General features: G+C 33.1%; 1 long non-coding RNA gene across 1 annotated transcript in view; it reads right to left on the bottom strand.

Moving 5' to 3' along the window:
* Positions 1-20,201, bottom strand: part of LOC124106893 (uncharacterized) — a 79,371-nt gene that overhangs the window by 10,622 nt on the left and 48,548 nt on the right. The window lies entirely within an intron of this gene.

Raw genomic sequence — 20,201 nt, 5'->3', positions numbered from 1 at the left:
AAATGAAAGACATGAAATGTCACACTTAAAAGTACATTTTTTTTTGCTGTTTCCTCCTTCTCCAAAACGTTAACACTATCTCTGAAACTCATCATAAATGAAATTCCAGCTTAACAAGTGATTTAGGGGTTCCTAGGCCTCTTGCTCAGGTCCATCTCCATTTTCTTAGAAGAATTACTCCTTTGATAGGATCAGATATTTCAGGGAATGTTTGAGGACTTGCACTTTTACCTTTTCAATGATGCAGTTCAAGTTCCCAATACAGAAATGCTCATTCTGAATAGTTATAATTATTGGGGTTTCTCGTTTCTTCGATAGAAGCAGCAGAAACATCAGAGGTCAAAACTGACTAAATGCAACAGACAGCCAAGTTGAGAACTTGGATATGGTTTTCCACTGAGCAAAAAGGAAAATCAGGGCATGTCATGCCAAAGCTTGGCTCAGAGTGGACATCTTTTACTACTGAAATGCTGGCTTCCAGAGAGGACTATAATTTTTTTTTTTCTAATAGCTTTGTAATTACTGATAACCCTTCCTCCTGTTGACAGCTAAAGGTCTGAAAGTTTTCTTTCCCAGAAAACTGTGGAAATGCATTTACATTACTCACTCCATAAAATGGCTTATGAATTTGCTCTGGAGAAAGGAAGAATTTCCAGCATAACCTTTGTACTATTTGGCATAATTGCCAGGTATTTAAAAAAATTGATTTATTTTCAATATCTATATTAACTGGATTTATATGTAAGAAATTCACATTATATTCTTATTACAGATTAGATATAATTTAAAAAGTCTTTGTGATTACTTAAAAACTATAAAAGCTCAAATATTTAAGCTTAATAGAAAAGGTTAAAATATGAACCACCATAACTCCAACATAAGCATCATTTTTAATAAGAGCATAGAAATATTGATATTTTTGCTATATTAACCATTTATTATCATAAGCTGGATTAACACTTTTCAATAGTGAATGTATACACACAAACTATATATATATACACATACACACACATATATACATATATATGTATAAATTTTTTTCTGAGCCTGTGAATGCAGCAATCTAAAAGGTACACTTTTTTAAAAACATTTTTTAGTTGTCAATGACATTTATTTTATTGATTGATTCATGATACTAAGAATTGAACCCAGTACCTCCACACATGCTAGGCAAGCGTTCTGCCACTGAGCCACAATCCCAGCCCCTAAAAGGTACACTTTATTGGGCAGGTTGATATAATCACTAAACAAAGCAATAGAATTGTAGCAATGGGCCTGAGATCTGCCACTCACCAGTTTGGTTATATAACTTATGTAAGCTTTAGTTTCCTGGATAAAATCTGCCTCATAATATAATTATCAGATATAACAGTTCAAGTTCTGAATAACCCTTTGTTAATGGACATTCTGTAATACATAATGATACTCCTTATTATTGGGACAGAGATTAAATCCAGGTCTACCAAGAATCTAATGCTTCTTCCCTTCAAAAAGAGCTGCCGTCCCAGTTCTAAAACTTACACACACACACACACACACACACACACACACACACCCATAAGCACATAAGGCTTTTTTCTAAGTAGCCTCAAGATATATGATTTTTTTTTTTTAACAATGGCACAATAACATTCCCCAGTAAGATGCAACCGTGTGTTAGTCTTGCTGCTTGACTTTCCTACCTGGTAGGTGGTGGTGACTGACAGGCAAGGAGAGCTCTTCTAAGACAGGGAGTTCTGAAGAGGATTGATGTCTACTTAAAAGTTACAATTAATCTAAAACTCCTCTAAAGTTAGGAGCCCTTGATTAACCTAAAGCATCTCTGTTAATCTTCAACATTCACACAGAGGATGAGGACTAGAGAGAATTCAGGATGACTGCTCTTCTTCACCTTTCAAAATAGGTTCTTGTCCTTGAGCATATGTCCTAAACTATTTTAAATCAAATCAGGATGCCATTGGATCTACAGAGGATAAAACAAGTGTTTAAATATTGCTGTATTTTTAGACATTTATCAAGTTTCCACTTTTAAAAAAAAGATATTTCAAGGTTTGCTCTAGGAAAACTGTTTCAGTGCCTTTCTTTTCTTTCATTCTTTTTTTTTCCCCTCTGAAGTTTAGACATCTTCCTGAAACAAAAAGGAAGAACGGAAGGAAGGGAGAGAAAGGAAAGAAAGAAGAAAACATTACATCACTACATTTTTCCAAAGCACATAAGCTTATATTGGGCTATCAAAAGAAGCTATTTCTTTTTGGGTATTCGATCATTTAGAGAGCCAATTTAGAAACAAAAAAAATCTCTTTTCATACAAAAATTCTCTCTTTTATAGAGGAAAGCACATGGTAGTGTGAAGTTCAGAGCAAGCTGAGTAGAATTAACGATTCTAATAGCAATGGATTCTTTTTCATAATGAAGATCAATTTTGTCGATAGTATAACACTATGCTTTCTACAAACTCTTGCCAGTGTCAGCATGAGCAGCATTTATTTTTAGCAAAGAAATGGAGCGTCCTTGATCCAAGACTTTGTACTAATGGTTGATTACTCCCTCAAACTACAAAGGATAGACATGTTAACTTATTAAGTGATTTTCAAATTACTTTCCAGTAAATACTTCCATATTAGTAATAGAGTTTGTCTCGTGTTATAATTAAAATGCAAATTAATCTCTTGAAAATTATTAGCAATATGTGTATTAGAGAAAATAAGTTTTTTTTAGGGGAAAATATACTGCATCTTTGTAAAGAGGAAAATACCTTGCTTCTCTAAATTGTTAAAATTTACCAAAAAAGGACACCTGAAACACATAATCAGAGAAGCAAACACTAAGCTTTTAAATTTTTTAAATGAAACAATGTGTTATTATTTTATTATTGTACCATGTTACACTATAGGAAAAGTGTTTATAATTATATTATAATTATATTTTTAGAATATTGAAAACATCTTTCAAGTTTTCTATGCTTCATTAAGAATTCAGTCTATAACTTAGGGTCTCCCAAGCTTTTAACAGCATTCTCCACTAACTATGCTATTAGAATACCTTTCTATTTTTAGAAGATATTGTGGATGTATTTCTAGCTTCATAAATTATACAAGCATCTGTTCCTTCAATCAACAGGACACCAAATGTTTTTTGCATCAATCCATGTGAAATGATGTATATAATACTATTTTATTCCCCATGAGATTTTAATAAGTACTGAGTTTATAGTCAAAAAATGTTTAAATGATTAAGATGGTGGAAGAGGGGTAAATAAAATAGTAAACAAAAATGTATTTCAAAGTAAACTCTGTGGGAATTATAAAAAACTAAAACACGAGTAGCTTTTAAACCTTTCTAGGTTTCTTATTCTCCATAGAAATATTTAAATCAACTAGCAGAACCTGACAGATTTTTAAGCACAAAATTGTAACTCTATTAAATAATTAGTTCTTATGTCTTTAACTTTATGTAAAATGCTATATTTGGAGAATATGAAAAAAAAGGTTTCTTCAATTTGAGTTCTGATACCTATTATATGCATGGCAGTTTATTTCATCAAAAATGCCTTTATATGAATTTATTCTTTAAAATTGATTAATCTAAATAGACATGGGTATGCAAGCTCTTCTAAACCTTCCTTAATGTGACCAGCAGGTAACTGTGTTCTCTCCACAGGTGACTTGTGGGCTGAGAAAGGATTTCAGCCAAAAGTCAAGACTCCATTACAGTTGAGTATTATATTTCTCAATAAATCCTGTGAAAGTGAAATACCTTAGCTCAAGTTATTCATTAAATATATGTCATTATGACATGTTTGAATTAATTGTTAAAAGATTTATACTTTGATTTTGGAATCCGATAAATGACCTCTTCTACTACTAAGACTATAATTTTCTAGATCCTGTTCCATTTTTATTTCCCTTAGCTAAAGAGAATAATTCTAGAGGATGTGGTTATGTCCCCCCCCCCCATTCTACATTTTAAATGAACAAACAGAAAATAAAATGGTGTTAATTTACAGTATTTAGTTAAGTTAGTTAACTGTATTTAGTTAATAATTCACATTTTTTTTTATTTTAAAACATATTAATTGGTCAATTTATTCTTTGAGCAATAGGATCATGTGATGGCTTGATTTACTGGAATGGTAGTTGAAAAAATAACTTTATTCAGGCATTATTCTGTTTCTACTCAAATGAGATTATTCTTTATTAAATGTATAACAAAATCCGTATATTTTAGCAATTTAAAACTACTCATTATATTCTTTACAACCTTTTCTCCCCCAAAGAAGTTACTTGAAAATTATTATATGCCTCCATGGTGGGGAGGGGGTAGGGGGGAGAGAGAGAGAGAGAGAAGAAAGTTTCTTCATTATACAAAAGGTTCCTTCAAGCAATTTTTCAAATCTTCACTCTCGGGTTATTTTCTCTTTATGTTTACATATCTGCAGAAAATTGAAAATTGAATGACTTAAATTTTCAAAAAGTACCTATGGTAAATGAAGAGATGAAAATAAGCAATCTTTGATATGATTAATAAAAGTAGAAATCTAGGATTTGACCTAGTGATCTTCATGAATCACATCACTTCTCTTATCACTTATCACTCTCATCACTTCTCATCCTGCTGGGAGACATCTACTTTCCACCTAAGGCATGATATAAACGTACTATTCTTTTCAGAATTACTCCTTTTTGACTTAATTTACAAGGAACCTCTCTTTCGTATTAATCCTAAATGGTTATTGGAGATTGATGCAGAGAACAACTGACAGAATGTTTCATTTGTAGAACTGTTTCGACAATTTATTTACCATCAATACTTTAGTAGCTTTAGAGCTTACTTTAAAAAAAAATCAGTTAGAGTATTAACTAGATAATTTTGGATCAAAATCAATTTAGGTGTTTTTTTAATATCCCCTCTGCAACTCCAATTAAATACGCTACTCTTCCCAGTTTCCTGTCTTAAAACTAGTTTTTAGTGCTGCCTTGAAACTGTTAAACAGCTGCAGCATTCCAGCCGTGAAGTTTTTAGCCATGAGTGAATTACACAAATGCAAAGACAGTAAAATTGCTTCTGGAAAAATGTCTACAGACACATAGATTTTTGAAAAATGAACTAAATTATCAAAAATGTCAGACATTAACAATATAAATATACACAGGTATGTAATATTTTATAGAATGAATGATGTTTACTATTAAAATAAACAAATGAGCATATTATACAGCCATAAGATGAAGACAAAAATACTTATTCTTAAAAAGTCTAATTACATACTCAAATTGGCATAGAGACTCAAAAACACTGAATAATTTGGGGCAAGTTGTCAAATAGTGACAGAATTCTATGTTAACTCCCCACTGAATGCCCTTTTTATCATTCTATGTACATGTTAACATGTATTTTTAATACATTTTATTACTTTGTAGTTATTGACTAAGAATTTTTTAATTAGCACAAGAAGACAATATAAATTATGTCCCATATAGGTACTTTGAGACTTAAAGGACATTTGATAGTTTCAGCTGACCTTTAAAATGAGGGGAATAAGACCACATAACAGATCAAAGACACCAATAGAATATGGAAATTCAGTTTCAATGATATGTGTTTTTCTCTGAAAAATGTTTCTAAAAAATGAAAAATCGTTACAGACCAAGAATTTTATCAAAGTTTCTCTTGCTTGGTCTATCTTTCTCACTAGACGGTGGGATCCTGGGATCAGACTTTCCTTAGTCATCTATGGAACTTTAGAACATAACATGTTTCCTAGAATACAGCAGGTGTTTGATGTGTGTTTGTTGCCTCTTCCTTGATTCCCTAACAAATATCATTATAAGGATGCTCATCTGGATATGACCTATTTTCACATTTGCTCCCATTTACCTGACAATATTGAATTATATAACCTCCATGTTGGGTTCCCACATATCTGGGTATACTGGATTCAAAAGTCAAAGTCCCAAAACCTAGTCACTCACAAAGGTTGAGTCATGGAAAAGGTTTAAACAGATTTAATGCTCACTAGAGATCTAAGCCACTTTCAGAGCTGCTGTTACATAGCAATGCATAGAACTAAAGAATTTTCTTGTCTTTAGAAAAGTGCTTCATTAAATTAAGAATTTTGCTCTTCTCTGCAAATGGACCATATATTTCCTTCTAATGGCATGAACAAAGTTATCACATTTTTAAAACCTATATTTTAAATGTTTATTCCTCTTAGTATGGTTTTTGATACTCTATATGTTTCTTCCAATAACATTTTAATTTTTGAAAACATCTATATTATTTCTGTTGATCAAGAAGGTTGGGCCACTAATGGAAAGAAAGTATCTTAATTGTGGGGGGGCATACACAATATCATTAACTTGTTTCTCAACTTTTATTTAGTGAAAGGCAAAATAGAAGAGGGCATAAAAGGCACAGAAGTGTTCTGGTTGGCCAAAGTCCTCCTTGCTGGTGACTTTCATCTCACCCAGGTATCCAGATATTTTAACCACATCCTCCCACCCCTGCACCCTCCCCTGCCCCACCTACTGTGGTAAGTTCTGGTTAAATTTTTTTTTTCCTTATCTCAGTACATTTTTACTATTTTCCATAGCTGCACCCTCAGGATAGACATCCAGCTAATGTACTTCTGTTTACTGAAAAGACCTTTCACAGTATTTCCTTTTGCACAGATGAATGCTAGAGATTTATTTTGAGCCTTGTGGACCAATCCGATCCATTATTTTACACACCAAACTTTAAAAACATTAGGGTCTTTTTCAGCTATTCTTGAAAACCAGATCCTTTTCAAAGGATGAGAAGTTGTTTTCTTTGAGGATCTTTAGAGTGTGGGGTTAAAAATGAGTGGGGTTGGATTTAAGATAATTCCCAAAAATGTTTTGATCTTTGGCAGATTCCCTGACTTATGGTGCCATCTTCTAACACATTTAACTCTGAGGGCCAGTGGTGTCCAGATGTATGCACAGGGATGTGTTTATCCAAAAGTCAGTCACATGATCATAGATATTGATCATTACAAAAAATTCTCCACAAATGGAAAAATCTGTTTCCCAGCCAAATTAAAGAAACCTGAAGTTTTCTTTACTAAATGGTTATGATGCTGCCAATTGTAATGTTCTTAAGGGAAAATGTTCTAGCATTCATATTTACTATTATTATTATTATTATTATTATTATTATTATTATTATTTTAAAATAGTTAAAGCTAGAAGATATTTTCCCCAAAAGATGCTGGTAGAAAGACTATTTAAACTAATATAAAATAATTTATTTTAGAATCCTCATTATCCATCACTTCTGTTTATATTAAATTTAGTTTCTGTCAATGTCTAAAATGTTGATAAGAATTTCTTTGTTGTGAAATTTTTATCTTTCAGTGCCACTGGCTGATTTTCTCTTTGAGACACCTTTTTACATGGTAATGAGTGGTCATCATGTTTTCCCTAAAATTGCACTTTTTAATGTTATATTGGATTTCTGTTTATTGATCAAAAGTTCTGAGCAGTAGGTAACAAACTGAATTATATAGTTTGCTTTAAAAGGCTAAGAATGCCCCCAAATAGTTTCAAACATATTGACTGATTTAAACAATTCCAATTAGTTTCTCCCTATACCATGTAGTTAACTACAGGGAAGGCATATTTTACATAATGAGATTTATACAGAAATTCTGTAATCTTGGAGAGAAAGCTATAAAAATATATTATGCTTTAGTCTACTTTTAGCTTCTATTTTATGGCAGAAAAAAAGATAATTTTGGCAATAACATTTCAAAAATCCTCTCTTTTTATTTTTTAGAATAACAAAAGTTGTTTACTAAAAATGGGAATTTTTAAACTAAATACTCCTTTATAGCTCTTTTCAAATTCTTCATTCTACATTCTGCCTAGTTTTCTTAAGATCATGTGAGTGATACAAAAATGTGGTACATAATACTGACTTTTTAAAAATATTTATTTTTTTAGTTGTAGTTGGGCAAAATATCTTTATTTTATTTATTTATTTTTATGTGGTACTGAGGATCGAACCCAGGGCTTCGCACATGCTAGGTGAGTGCTCTACCTCTGAGCCACAACCCCAGCCCTATACTACAGATTTGAAAGCACCACAAAAGCATATCATTCTATGGACCAACACTACAAGACAGTACTTCTAATTACCAAACTTAGTTTTATGAAATATTTTCAAGTTCACAAAAATTATCATAATTTTCTCATGCAATACTGAAAACATTTGGGGGGGCATTCCAAAGAAATATTATCATTTCTCTGAGATCAGCAAATTAATATCAAAAAACTAAAAATGTCCATTGGAGAGAAAAAATATCAACAAGTAAGCCGTCATTTCTATTATAGGAAATAGCTTGAGGCATATGGCAGAAGTAATGGAAAGGAACAGAAATTTCCTCTGCCTCTAAATATAACTTTTGACTTTAGTTAAAGATAACATTATATTGAAAGTAAGATTCTTGTAAGCCTCTACAGTTACTAAAATATCCTATTGGAACAGACGGTAAAATTTTAAAATTAAATATACATCCATTATTACAAATTTGGAATACTTTGGGAGAAATAAGGGAATTAAAGTATACACAACATACTGGGAATTTCAAAACAGATGTCTGCTAAAATTCAGTATATTTACATGCTTGTAAATAGCATATGTTTCCAAAACATGACATTTGTTCTTTAGGACAGTTGCGTATGTCTGTGAGATGATGGGATGGGACAAGGAGAACATGTTTTATTTAAAGTTTCACATTTGATGAAACTACATAGGATTGAGCTTTTATAATTATTCCAAATGTGACAGGATGTTTCTATTTCAAGAAAAAATGAGAAAATAAAGTTTAATTATTTGCTTTAGAACTGACTTAATTTCATACATTCGTACAGGTACTGTATAAAATATTTGCTCAGTTCTCACTTTTTGGTTGTTAGATTTTTTAAAAGTATTTTAGAGACTTATATAAAGGAATTTTCAGCAGGAATGATGTTGAACTTAGAGGCTGCACCAATAGTCTTACTTACATCCTTACAAGTTTGCTTTAGGATTCCCGGCAGAGGCTGGGCAGGTAGTTGTCACAAAAATCTTGGAAATTTAAGGGAAATCTTCAGTAATCCGAATCTTGAATTTCCATACAGGGTCAATCTATCTTTTTAGTATTTTTAATTTCAGAAGGAAACATGAAAAGTCAAATATTCCTTTTTAGTGGGAAATTTAGGAATTTCACATAAATACTCCAAATACAAATAAGTAAAAATTTTTATGTCATCCCAATCTCCACATAAGGCTTCCCTTCCTTAAACTAACTTTCTATCTATCTATCTATCTATCTATCTATATTTTTAGAAAAATGGAACAAGAAAGAAAGGAGGATATTAAGAGAGGAAGGAAGGATGGGAGGGAGGGAAAAAAAAAAGAGAGAAGGTTTTGAAGAGGGCACGGTACCCTTGTAATAGGTGAGCATGGTTACAGGAGCCAGAATAAACTGTAAGCATCAAGGGATTTGAGGCTGGAGACAAGACTGATTTGGGACCACCTAAGCACTTTTCTTTCCTGAGATTCAATTCCTGCATTAGTTGACAGAATGTTATTCTTAATGCATTAAGGTGCAGTTATTGAGTGGACTCTTTCTTTTGCTCTTTAATATTCGCAGTGGCCCTTTGAAATTCTATGCCTGGGCTGAGTTAGAATCAACTTGCATTATTCTATTCCTATCGAATTTTATATTTGGATAATTGGATAACACATATATATCCCATGAGTGCACATGTTACATTTATAGTCAAGTATACACTATTCAATCATAAGTCTATTTTAAGAAAAGGGGAAACAAAACAAACTTTTCAAATTGCTTTACTTTGTTTTCCTTTGTGAAACTGAAAATTAAACAAGTTTATGGTTTAATTCCATAGAATGTAAATATGAGGAGTAGATGCCTAATAAAGTCTGTTTTATATTTGGATAGACACTACTCGGAATATAGATTATTAGCTGAACATGAATATTAATTAGGATTATTTCCCCTTTAGTTAAAAACACAAATATACACATTCTCTGATGAAAAGAAATCTTAAGAAGTAACTCTAAAATTAATAATGATCTCCACAAAGTAATGGTTAAAAGTTATTCAAGCTAGTTCTATTTATTTTACTCGAAAGAATGTTTTCTAAAATTATATGTTCTATCTAAATAGATCATTTTTTTCAGTTTCCAGTTATTTTTGCCATCAAGTCTAATTGAGTCACTTTATTTCATAAAACAGGAAATGGAGACAGAAGATGTAAGTGACTTGCTTAAAACCCTGTAAAACTACAAGAGCAGAATCAAAGAACAGTCCATGACCATTTCAGAGAGCCAGCTGCCTGGGGTTCCTGGATCAGTGTCAATGTCTCTTCTACCTTTCAAGGCTACCATTATTGCTCCAGCTCGTACCCTTCTTCATGATTCATATTCTTAGTTTTTTTTATTGTATTTCAGTTCAGAGATAAGACCTAGAGTTTCCTAATGCTTCATCATAACACTGCACATTGATTTGCCTTTTCTAATCTCTTCATTTTTTACTAAATAAATATGTCTAAGAATCTAAAAGTTTGCAGTTGCTTCGAATCAGCTTTATGACTTTGTTGCCACATGGAAAGCCAAATCTCCACCCAGCCCTTCTCTGTCATCTCCCAGAGAGCCACAGGCAAATACATTTGATCTCAAAATGTCACAAAATATAAATGTCCATTCATTTTTTTTTAAGAGCAAAGATACTTAATGGGTTTCTTTTTTCATTATTTTTTTTCTCTGGGACAAAGAGTTGAATGCTTTGTACTTCATGATAAATAAAAGGCTTCATATCTAATTCTTAAGTCCCTAGATATTTATATTTTCCCATTCCTCCTCCTCCTCCTCCCCTTCCTTATCTTCCTCCTTCTTCTCAGTTACCTTATTTTTCAATATTTGAAATGCTGGAGTATAAATCAAGACTTGAATATAGAAGTAAGTTTTACCTGGAGATATATATATTAAACTTTAAGATTATATTTTTCTCAATATATCTCTCCATTGTTGAATTGATACCCTCTGCTGGACCATATAAGAGATATTTAACATATTGTAAGAGATATTTACCAGCATTTATGATTAATGTAGATGTTTAGGTAATGTGCTATTATACTAGTTTGCATTTGGTTATTTTACAGCTTTCCTTCTTGCCTCCTATAACCCAAACCGTATACATCAGCATATAATTGGACTTTTAAAAAAATAACACTATTCTGTCTATAGAACAATGGAAAGTGGAAAGCGTGAAATACATACAAAATAAGTTTTCTCATTCTTCACCTCACCATGCAGAGCTCATTTCAGAAGTCTGAAATTCTCTATAAAGTCTCTGTGCTTTGTCAGACATCAGACCCAGCCTGAGTGCCCATCCCAAAACTGTGGGAATCTGGCTCTGTTCTCGCTACCACAGGCACCAGGAGAATCTATGAAAAGAACAAGCAGTGGCTTTTCCATATGATGCCTTGATTAGGTCATGTAGGGATTTCTAAGACATAAATGAATTTCTGGGTGACAAGTGTATCCTTGTTTGCTTCTTTTAAATATACAAGGAATTAGAAAAGGTCAGATAGAACACCTATTTTTCTTTTTTTCATTGTAAGTGAAGAAAAGAGATCAGGCTAAGAATCACTTTCCATTTCTTTGAACAAGAGGACAGCCATGTTTCATTGTGGTAGCAATGTGTATGAGGGCCACTGCCCACCCTCTCTGCTGCCTTTAATTAGCGAGAAGGCCTGCGTTGGCAATGCTCATCCACAGAGTCCCTGTGCTGCAGGCTCATCTGCCTCAATGACGAAGTGCAGAATCAGGGCCCCTGGGCACAACCCCCTGCACAGTGCTGGAGTTTAAGAAAGCAGATGCTGGAGAGTCCAGTTGTGGGGGGAGATTTTTTTCCCCCTCTGGGGACTCTTCCAGGAGCCTCTTAGCTCTACCAGTGCTCAGGTGACAGGTCTTCGATGATATGGCCCAGGACCAAGGCAAGTCATCTGCCTCAGGCTGTGCACTGTCCCTGCCCAGCATTTCTCTCAAGGAGGACTCATACCATAAATCAGACAGAAAGTCTGTCCCACAGGACTCAGGGGGTAGAGCTGAGAGCACGAAGGAGCTATTGTCTTCAGCACTTGGCTGTTTGTTGAGTGTGTGATTACAAGCTGGAAAAAATGCAGCCCTTGCAGAGGCTCAGTGTTTGAATTATACAACAGCGATTAATTAGGGCAGCCCAAATTCAAAGTAGTGAAATAATGAACAAGTTTTTAGAATGAATGGAATTAATTTATAATGTATAGTAGGCAGTCTGCCCAATTGCTGTGCCCTTCGGAAAAGTGAAATAATTAAAAGCCTACATATTCTACTCAATCCATGCAATTTTTTTCAACTAATTTCTATAACTTTCTTTTTGGAACTAAATCTAGTGCATGCCTTTTAACTTGACAAATAAGATCTGCTCAGTGTATTAAAGTCTCACTGTTATACAAAAAGATGGAATGAAGTAATGAAGTAGAAGCATGCCTTTCATTTTAAAAACCTTCAAAGTCTCACATTTTGAGTCTTTTCACAAAGCACTTTCCTCCATTCTCTGCTAAGAGTTAGAAGAGGACACAGTGGTGTTACATTGAAACTACTGTCACCTTTACACTGGGTTGCTAAGTGACTTGAAAATTTTGTCTTGAGACATGCCATTATATTTATTGAAAACTTAGAAATGGTGCTGAATGTACAAAATAATTAACAGAAAAATCTTAATAAGGCATATAGTAGAGCATAAGATAATTTTCCCATTCACTCTCTGCATTAAGAGGAATATAAAAAACATACAAAATTTTGATTGAGGTCACCAATGATAATGGATTATTTCTACCCAAAGAGGACATTTTAAAGAGGTGAAATGACCTGACTCATAATGTTCCGCTGTATTTGTGAGGTCAAACAGTACCTTAAAATAAACATTTCTGTAGCAGGAAACTATTATTTTTTGATTGACAGATTTTTAAAATATAATTCAACTATGTACCATAAGAAGATAAATGCAGAAGAAGTCAGAACACAGATTAGGGCTCAAATATTTCAGGTTTTATGAGTGTGATGCTGCATATGAAGTGCTATTTTCAAAAATTAGACTAGAACCTTTTTTTTTACTAATTCTTTCTATACTTTCTTAAGCAAAAAATTTTCTATGGCCCTTTCAATGTTAAATTTCCTTCTTTGTGCATGCATCTGGTTATTAGGGTTGTTGCTTTTAATGAAATAGTTATGAAAGAAAACTTCACTAAATGTGCATCACTAAATATGAGTCCATACATGGTATAAAATTAATAACTTACATTGAATACCTTGCACAATCCAATAGTCTGCAAACTTCTCCACACCTCAATTTGGTAAGCTGTCTTCCTATCAAATCCAATATCCTCACCCGAACTTACTGAATGGCCTAAGTTATTTCTTTCATTTAATCTCCTTACTTTGCTTCAGTCACAAGGACTTCCTTCCCATTAACAGAGCTTGCCAAATATGAGTTAGTTAGCCTTGGGAACTTTGTACTTGCCATTTACTTTGTCTAGAATGCTTGACCATTAGCTAGATAAGTTTTCCTCACTTTATTTTTGTCTATAGTCAAGGATCTTAATTTTACAAGAGACCTTCCCTTACTCTTATGTATAAAATAGTACCCCAGTTGTTCTTCAGATGTACTGCTTTATTTTTTATGAATTGCAAATATCACCACAGATATCATAGTCAACAAATAATATGGTCATTGAGTACACAGGTCACACATACCTGATCCAGGCCAGGCACTGTTTTATGATCTTGGGATAGAGTCGAGAACAAAAGGGAGGAATGCATCTTCCTTCATGCAGTTTACATTTTAGTGAGAAATATAAAACATAAAAGATAAGGTATGTTAGACTTTCATGAGGACTAAAGATTCACAAATCAGAGCGGGAAAGGGAATATGAAGTGCACAGAGGGTGGGGTTGAAATAGCTGGTGAAGGCGACATTTTAATAAGAATTTGAAGGACGGGAGGGGGTTAACCCTTTAGACTCTAGGAAGAAAATTCCAGGAAGAAGATAGAGCACACACCAAGGGTTAGGCAGGACAGGGCTGGTATCCTTAGTTTTTCTGCTGATTATCTGTGCCCTAGAACAGAATCTCCATTAGAGCATGGATTTTTATTTGTGTGATTCCCATAATCCAGGACAGAAATCTCTGCATAAATATGAGCGAAGGCATTAAGTAAGAAACATGCACAGCAGTCACAGCACACAGCTTGTTCAAAATAACCCGTTTGTTAGTGGCAGACCCGGGATTTGAACCCCCTACAATGTAATACCACAGTCTCTTCTAGCCAAAATCTTCAGCTGTGTAGGAGCTCCCAGCTCTCTTTGGAAGTAGGAACACATGGTGTATAGAAAGAATAGCTGAACTGGGAATCCAAAGATTATTAAAAAAAAAAAAAAGCAGGGGGGTGGGGATAGGTACTATTTGGATTACCTAATTTTATCCTGAATTTTAAATATGGGCTCAGAAAGGTCAACATATTTCCAATGGTTAAATACAGAATTCTTTGAGTCAAAGGTGGATGTGACCACTAGAGTATAAGATTGGCAACAGATGAATGGTTAGTCTTGGCCTGATTGTTTAGGATTCTATGACTTTGGGCAGTATCTTTTTCTCTGTGCCTCTATTTCTTTAGCTGCAAAATAAAACTGTTGAGGTGGAGGATCTCTAGATCTTTTTTTTTTTTGTAAATGTTTTGGGAATGTTCACATAGATGACTGCTGGAAATATTTCTCAAAATATTAACTCCCTGAAAATTACTCTGGAAAACTGAACAATTCTTATTTTTGAACAAATTTGAACAATCTCAAACAATTTTTTTTTCCACTAAAGAGATGAATACAAATTATCCATGAAGAGAAGCAGATAGAGGCATCCCAAGGCAGTCCAAGGAGAGTGGTTATTAAGAAAAGGCAACTGGGCCTAGGGATTCATGTGTTAGGGAATAGTGATTATATATCAGAGAGACGCTACTGGATAACACAGTGAATAGAGAGGAGGGGAGGAGGTTTGAAGTTACTGTTTTGGAGGATCAAAATACAAGTGTTTGCAATGCAAGGTAAGGAGTTTAGACCCTACTCTACATGTATTTCTTGTGGTCAGTGATACATCTACAGGACAAACTACAGTCAACATTAATCAGTTTCTTATTCTAAGATGCTTTCTTTGACATGAATTTTTACAATGTATGGTGGAGAAGAAACAGACCTGGTTTTAAAAAAGTTATTGGAATAAATTACAGAGATGTAAAAATAACATTGGAAGACCTTCCTTCCTGCCTTCTACTTTGATCCTGTACTGGGACATTGTACACTGCAAAGCATATGGTCCCTGCTCTCATGTGGCTTATCACAGAATGGAAGATGGCATTAAACACACACAGAAACTGATTCTCAAAACTACCTGACAGTGGATATGGTATAAGAGTTAAAAGTACAATTCCTAAAATGGTTTATTTTAGAATTTTCAGGAAGCCAGATGGTCATGAGCACGCCGGTTGCAGAAAAGAATTGTAGGGGTTCTTTAAGTGGTTGGTTCAGTGGTCAAGACATTAAGGAACAATAAAAGCTGTTTATAGAGATATCCCACGTACACACTTACTTTCCCCTCCTACTCCCCGGCTTCTTCCTGTTTCCCATTCTTATTTATGCTTTGCAGCAACCTCCTGCGTGCAAATCCCCAAATCTTCTTTTAGAGATGTGATTCACTGGCCATGGCACACTATTGCATTTCTGGTTGACTGACACGTGGGATAACCCAAGTGTGATCTTCATTTCTAGCTAAAGATTGCTTCCCCCCCACGGAGATTTTGTATATGATTCACACGGTCAATAGCACATTGGTACATATACAATATGGACCACACAAAAAAATTAACATGGTTTCTAGTAATTATGTGTAAAATGCAGTAAAAATTTAGTAAAAATCCTTTTCCGAACATATCTGTGAAACAGAAAAAAAAGTATAATGCAGATGCAAAAAATTACAGCTATGTTTGGATTTTGTGTCAGAAAATTGCAGCTAGTTTCAAATTCAACATTTTATGTTTATTCATACTAAATCAATAAATGTAGTAAAGTTGAAATCTAATTTAATTAAGTCAAACCAAGTTACCACCATAAAGTGACCCAATTCTAGAAATAACCATGATGCTATCAATATACTGTAGTCAAAAATGAAATTTACTGTATATTATGATTATTTCTAAAGAGTTAAGAAATTATTGCACTGATGGTTTTTTATATATACTACACATGCACATGTATATCATGTATCTATAGTTTCCAAATACATATTTATATATATATTTTAAATAATATCATTGCCTAAGGCTAAGCAGTGAATTTTTTAGAAGTGAACTGATAGGTCAATTATAAGCTTCATTTTTCCCTTCCCAAGGGGCCTTCATATTTCATGAGCAATGACAACCATGGAATCTCTCATTATTGCCTTACAGTGTTTTTTCCTTTCTCTTTTCCTTTCTAATTGACTACATACATATTTTTTTTTCAAACTAAAGTCTACTTTTATTTGTAATCTACCCTTGGGTTATATTATTCAAAAAATAATGTATGAAATATACCTCACGAAAAATTAAATTGCTTGTTTTTAACCCTCTATTTCTCACTTTTTGTGTACCTATGTACAGTAAATATTTGAAAGTTAGAAGAAGAGTATTACTATAAAAGAAGGGCCATTTCACGAATGTTAAAACAATTTGATTAGAGAAATGTTTCCTGATGGTCAGAATGCAGATCTTCCCAAACATATGATTCTATCAGAGGTCAATGGCAGACTTTTCAGCAAAGTTAATTTCTGAAAAATAACTAGTTCTACTTTGTAAAAGTAAAAACTATGCAATTAATTGATCCATCATAAGAGAAACAAATATTTTTCATTAAAATGAGAAAAAAGTAAAAACAACCATCCTCTTTTGGAAATGAAACTGGTATACTAATATTTTACATAGTTTGTATTTTTTAAATTAATGTTCATATCCAAACTATGGACACAGATGTTTCTAGTGTAACTCTATTTTGCTTGCATCTGAAAATACTTTAACACTATTATCAACTACCTTTTACCAACAATATAGCTTGTCCGTTATTTGAGCCTTAAGTAACCATTAAGCTCTGTTCTGTTCTATTCTAATGAAATCAAAATGTGGAGGAAGTGAAATCAATTGCATAAAAACAAAGCTGACTTACTAATTCATGTTCCAGGAGGCAGGGACCCTGTGAGCCTTCTTGATGGTTTGTTTTAACACAGGTATTCCTGCAGGGGGCAGTATATCGATCTCTCTATGTGGAACTGAAACTAGCAGTTGCAGGGGTGAAAACACTCTTGTAATAAAGAGGATGTAATATCTATTTTCTTAGTAGAACTCTAGGAAAGTATAGCCCTGGATTTTTATAAAAAGAGCTTTGTACATATTTCGTGAATTATGTATTACATGAATTATTAATTATTACTTAAATTATTTAGAATTTACAGTGCCTTTCCCCTCTTCTCTTTGGAAGGAGATCACAATAAAGGGATAAAGATATTTTGATGAAGTGACTACGGGTAGAAATTTTTAGATCCTATAAAGAGAAAGGCACATTCATTACATTAGTGATTGTTCATTTGCATATGAGGGTGTGAAAATGATAGTCCAGTTCTTTGACATGAAACTGGATTAATCCAAAGGATAATGAGTAGTTACCTTTGGGGGATTTCTCTCTGTGTGTTAATGCACAAATGACATTTCTATTCACTAAAATTCAAAAGCAGTTAAATTAAAAACAGTTCTGTGATAATTACTGAACTTTCACATGGATAGATAACCAGCACTTTGGAAGATACCAAAGCATGCTATTATGTAGAGCTACTCACAAAGATGATCTTAGGTGGCAACCCCTGCGGGATCCAGATTTAAAACCTCTGTACAGTTCTTACCATATCAGGTTGAGACTAGTAGGAATTTTTCCTAAGATTTAAAAATGTTTTTAATACTGCAAAGCATTAATGCTATGACTATGCTTAAGGAAATTTCTTTCAATAATTCTTCTTAAAAGCAATGATATTAAGTTCCAGATATTGAAGAACTATTCTCAAACTCAACAAATCTAAATTGTGAGGCTTATTCTCTTGATAAGAGAAGCATGGTACAAGGCAAATTATAATGCTTGTTCTAATCTTTTTAATATTCATTTAATGTATCTAGCTTTGACTTAAGCATCTGAGAAAAATATGGCATATTAGCTTTTCCAAAACCAATGAGAGTCATAAGTTGCATAAGTTATAGGGAAAACTATAAACAAAGACCTCAATGTTTGTCATACAACTTATCTACTATGGAAAATAAATGATTTAACCTTTCAGAGATCCACTCCTCAAGGAGAAAACAAGCAGGTAACAGCCCTTCAGTCTATTTCATGGTGTTTAGGTAAGGATCAGGTTAGCTGAGGAAGGTCAGAATCTCTAATGATTAAAATGGGTTTGATACCAGGAAGACCTGAGTTTGAACTTTGACTTTGCTGCTTTTTAACTGAAGGATTTTATAACACTTAACCTCTGAAAATCTCAATCTACTCTCTTATAAAATGGGAAAGAAGGAGTTGACCCAGGCTTCCTGACCAACTATGTACATCTTTAGCTGTAGACTTGTCTATCAAGGAAATATCACATTGTGAGTACCCACAATTACTAACAAAGTAGAATACATTATTTTTCAGATAACTAAGTCATGCATATGTAAGCCATTATTAATGGAGAATAATTGTATCTACAAAACATGCTCTTCAAATTAGCAACTTCATACCAATAGTTAAAGATCTTAATTTTATATTATTGAAGCTAAGGTCAAACAACATGGATACTATATCAATATTAAATTTCACTCATTGAAGAAATAAATACATTCAAGTAACAGAAGAATGTTGTAAAAGAAATTATATATATATATAATTTTATTTATTATATATATATTTTATTTATATATATAAGTTTATATATATATATATATATATATATATATATATATATATATATATATATATATATATATATATATAAACACACACATATGTGGAGAGAGAGAGAGAGAGAACATTTTCTCCATCCTTCTTTCTACCAATCTAATAAATGTATTCTTAGGGTTTAACCCCTGGAGTGGCACATGCCCAGTGGAAGTGGGACTAAGAAAGTTATTTGTACATTCATGTTCTTAGCCACATCACTCATAATAGCCTAAGAGTAGAACCAACCCCTGGCTCTCTGTTCATGGAGGGACGAATGGATAAACACAATGTGGTATATACATGCAACTCATTATCATTTGGTTTTAAAAAAAGAAGGGTATTCAGCTACAACATGAATGGAACTGGAAGATATTTTGCTACTTAAAAGAAACCACTTGCAAAAAGAAATACTGTATGATACCACTTATATAAGACAACTAGAGGAGTGGAATTCGCAGATACACAGGAAGTAGGATGGTGGAAGTGGTGAGGCAAGGGAATGGGAGGCGCTGCGCATCCAGCGGGTGTAGAGTTTCAGTTTCGGATTATGAGAAAGTTCTAGAGTGGACGGTGGTGAAAGTTGCACAATAATACTTAATGCCCATGAATTGTACATTTTAAATGGTTGAAAGGCTAAATTTTATATTATGTATATTTTACCATGATAAAAATCTTTAATAATTTTCTGTACATTTCTCTGCTTCTTTAGACTTAGGATTATGATCATATTCTTCATTTTTTTTGTGTGTGTGTGTGTGTTCATATTTGGTATTTCCAAAAATAATTTGAAAGGGATGTGAGACAGTCACTTTGAAATTGACCACTTTTGATTTGGCTTAATCTTTTGATTTTAATTTCCACTTTCTATTAGGTCTAAATATATTTTAATGAATATTAAGATAACCAAACTAATATCAGCCTTTGCTTTCTCTTCTTGATAATGGGTTTAGATAAAATGATCAACTGGTTTAACAAGGCAAGGTCTTTTATAAAACAATTCAAGGAGCTACCAATAAATAGAATTGATACTTATGCACAAGTAGTACTTGTTTAAATACTGAAAGGACTAAAACCATTTTAGGCCTTA

The sequence above is a fragment of the Marmota monax genome, unplaced genomic scaffold (assembly GCF_021218885.2).
Source record: "Marmota monax isolate L192 unplaced genomic scaffold, Marmota_monax_Labrador192_F-V1.1 WCK01_AAM20220418_F8-fsc00099, whole genome shotgun sequence".
NCBI classification, from domain to species: domain Eukaryota; kingdom Metazoa; phylum Chordata; class Mammalia; order Rodentia; family Sciuridae; genus Marmota; species Marmota monax.
This window is presented reverse-complemented; position numbering and strand designations above follow the sequence as displayed.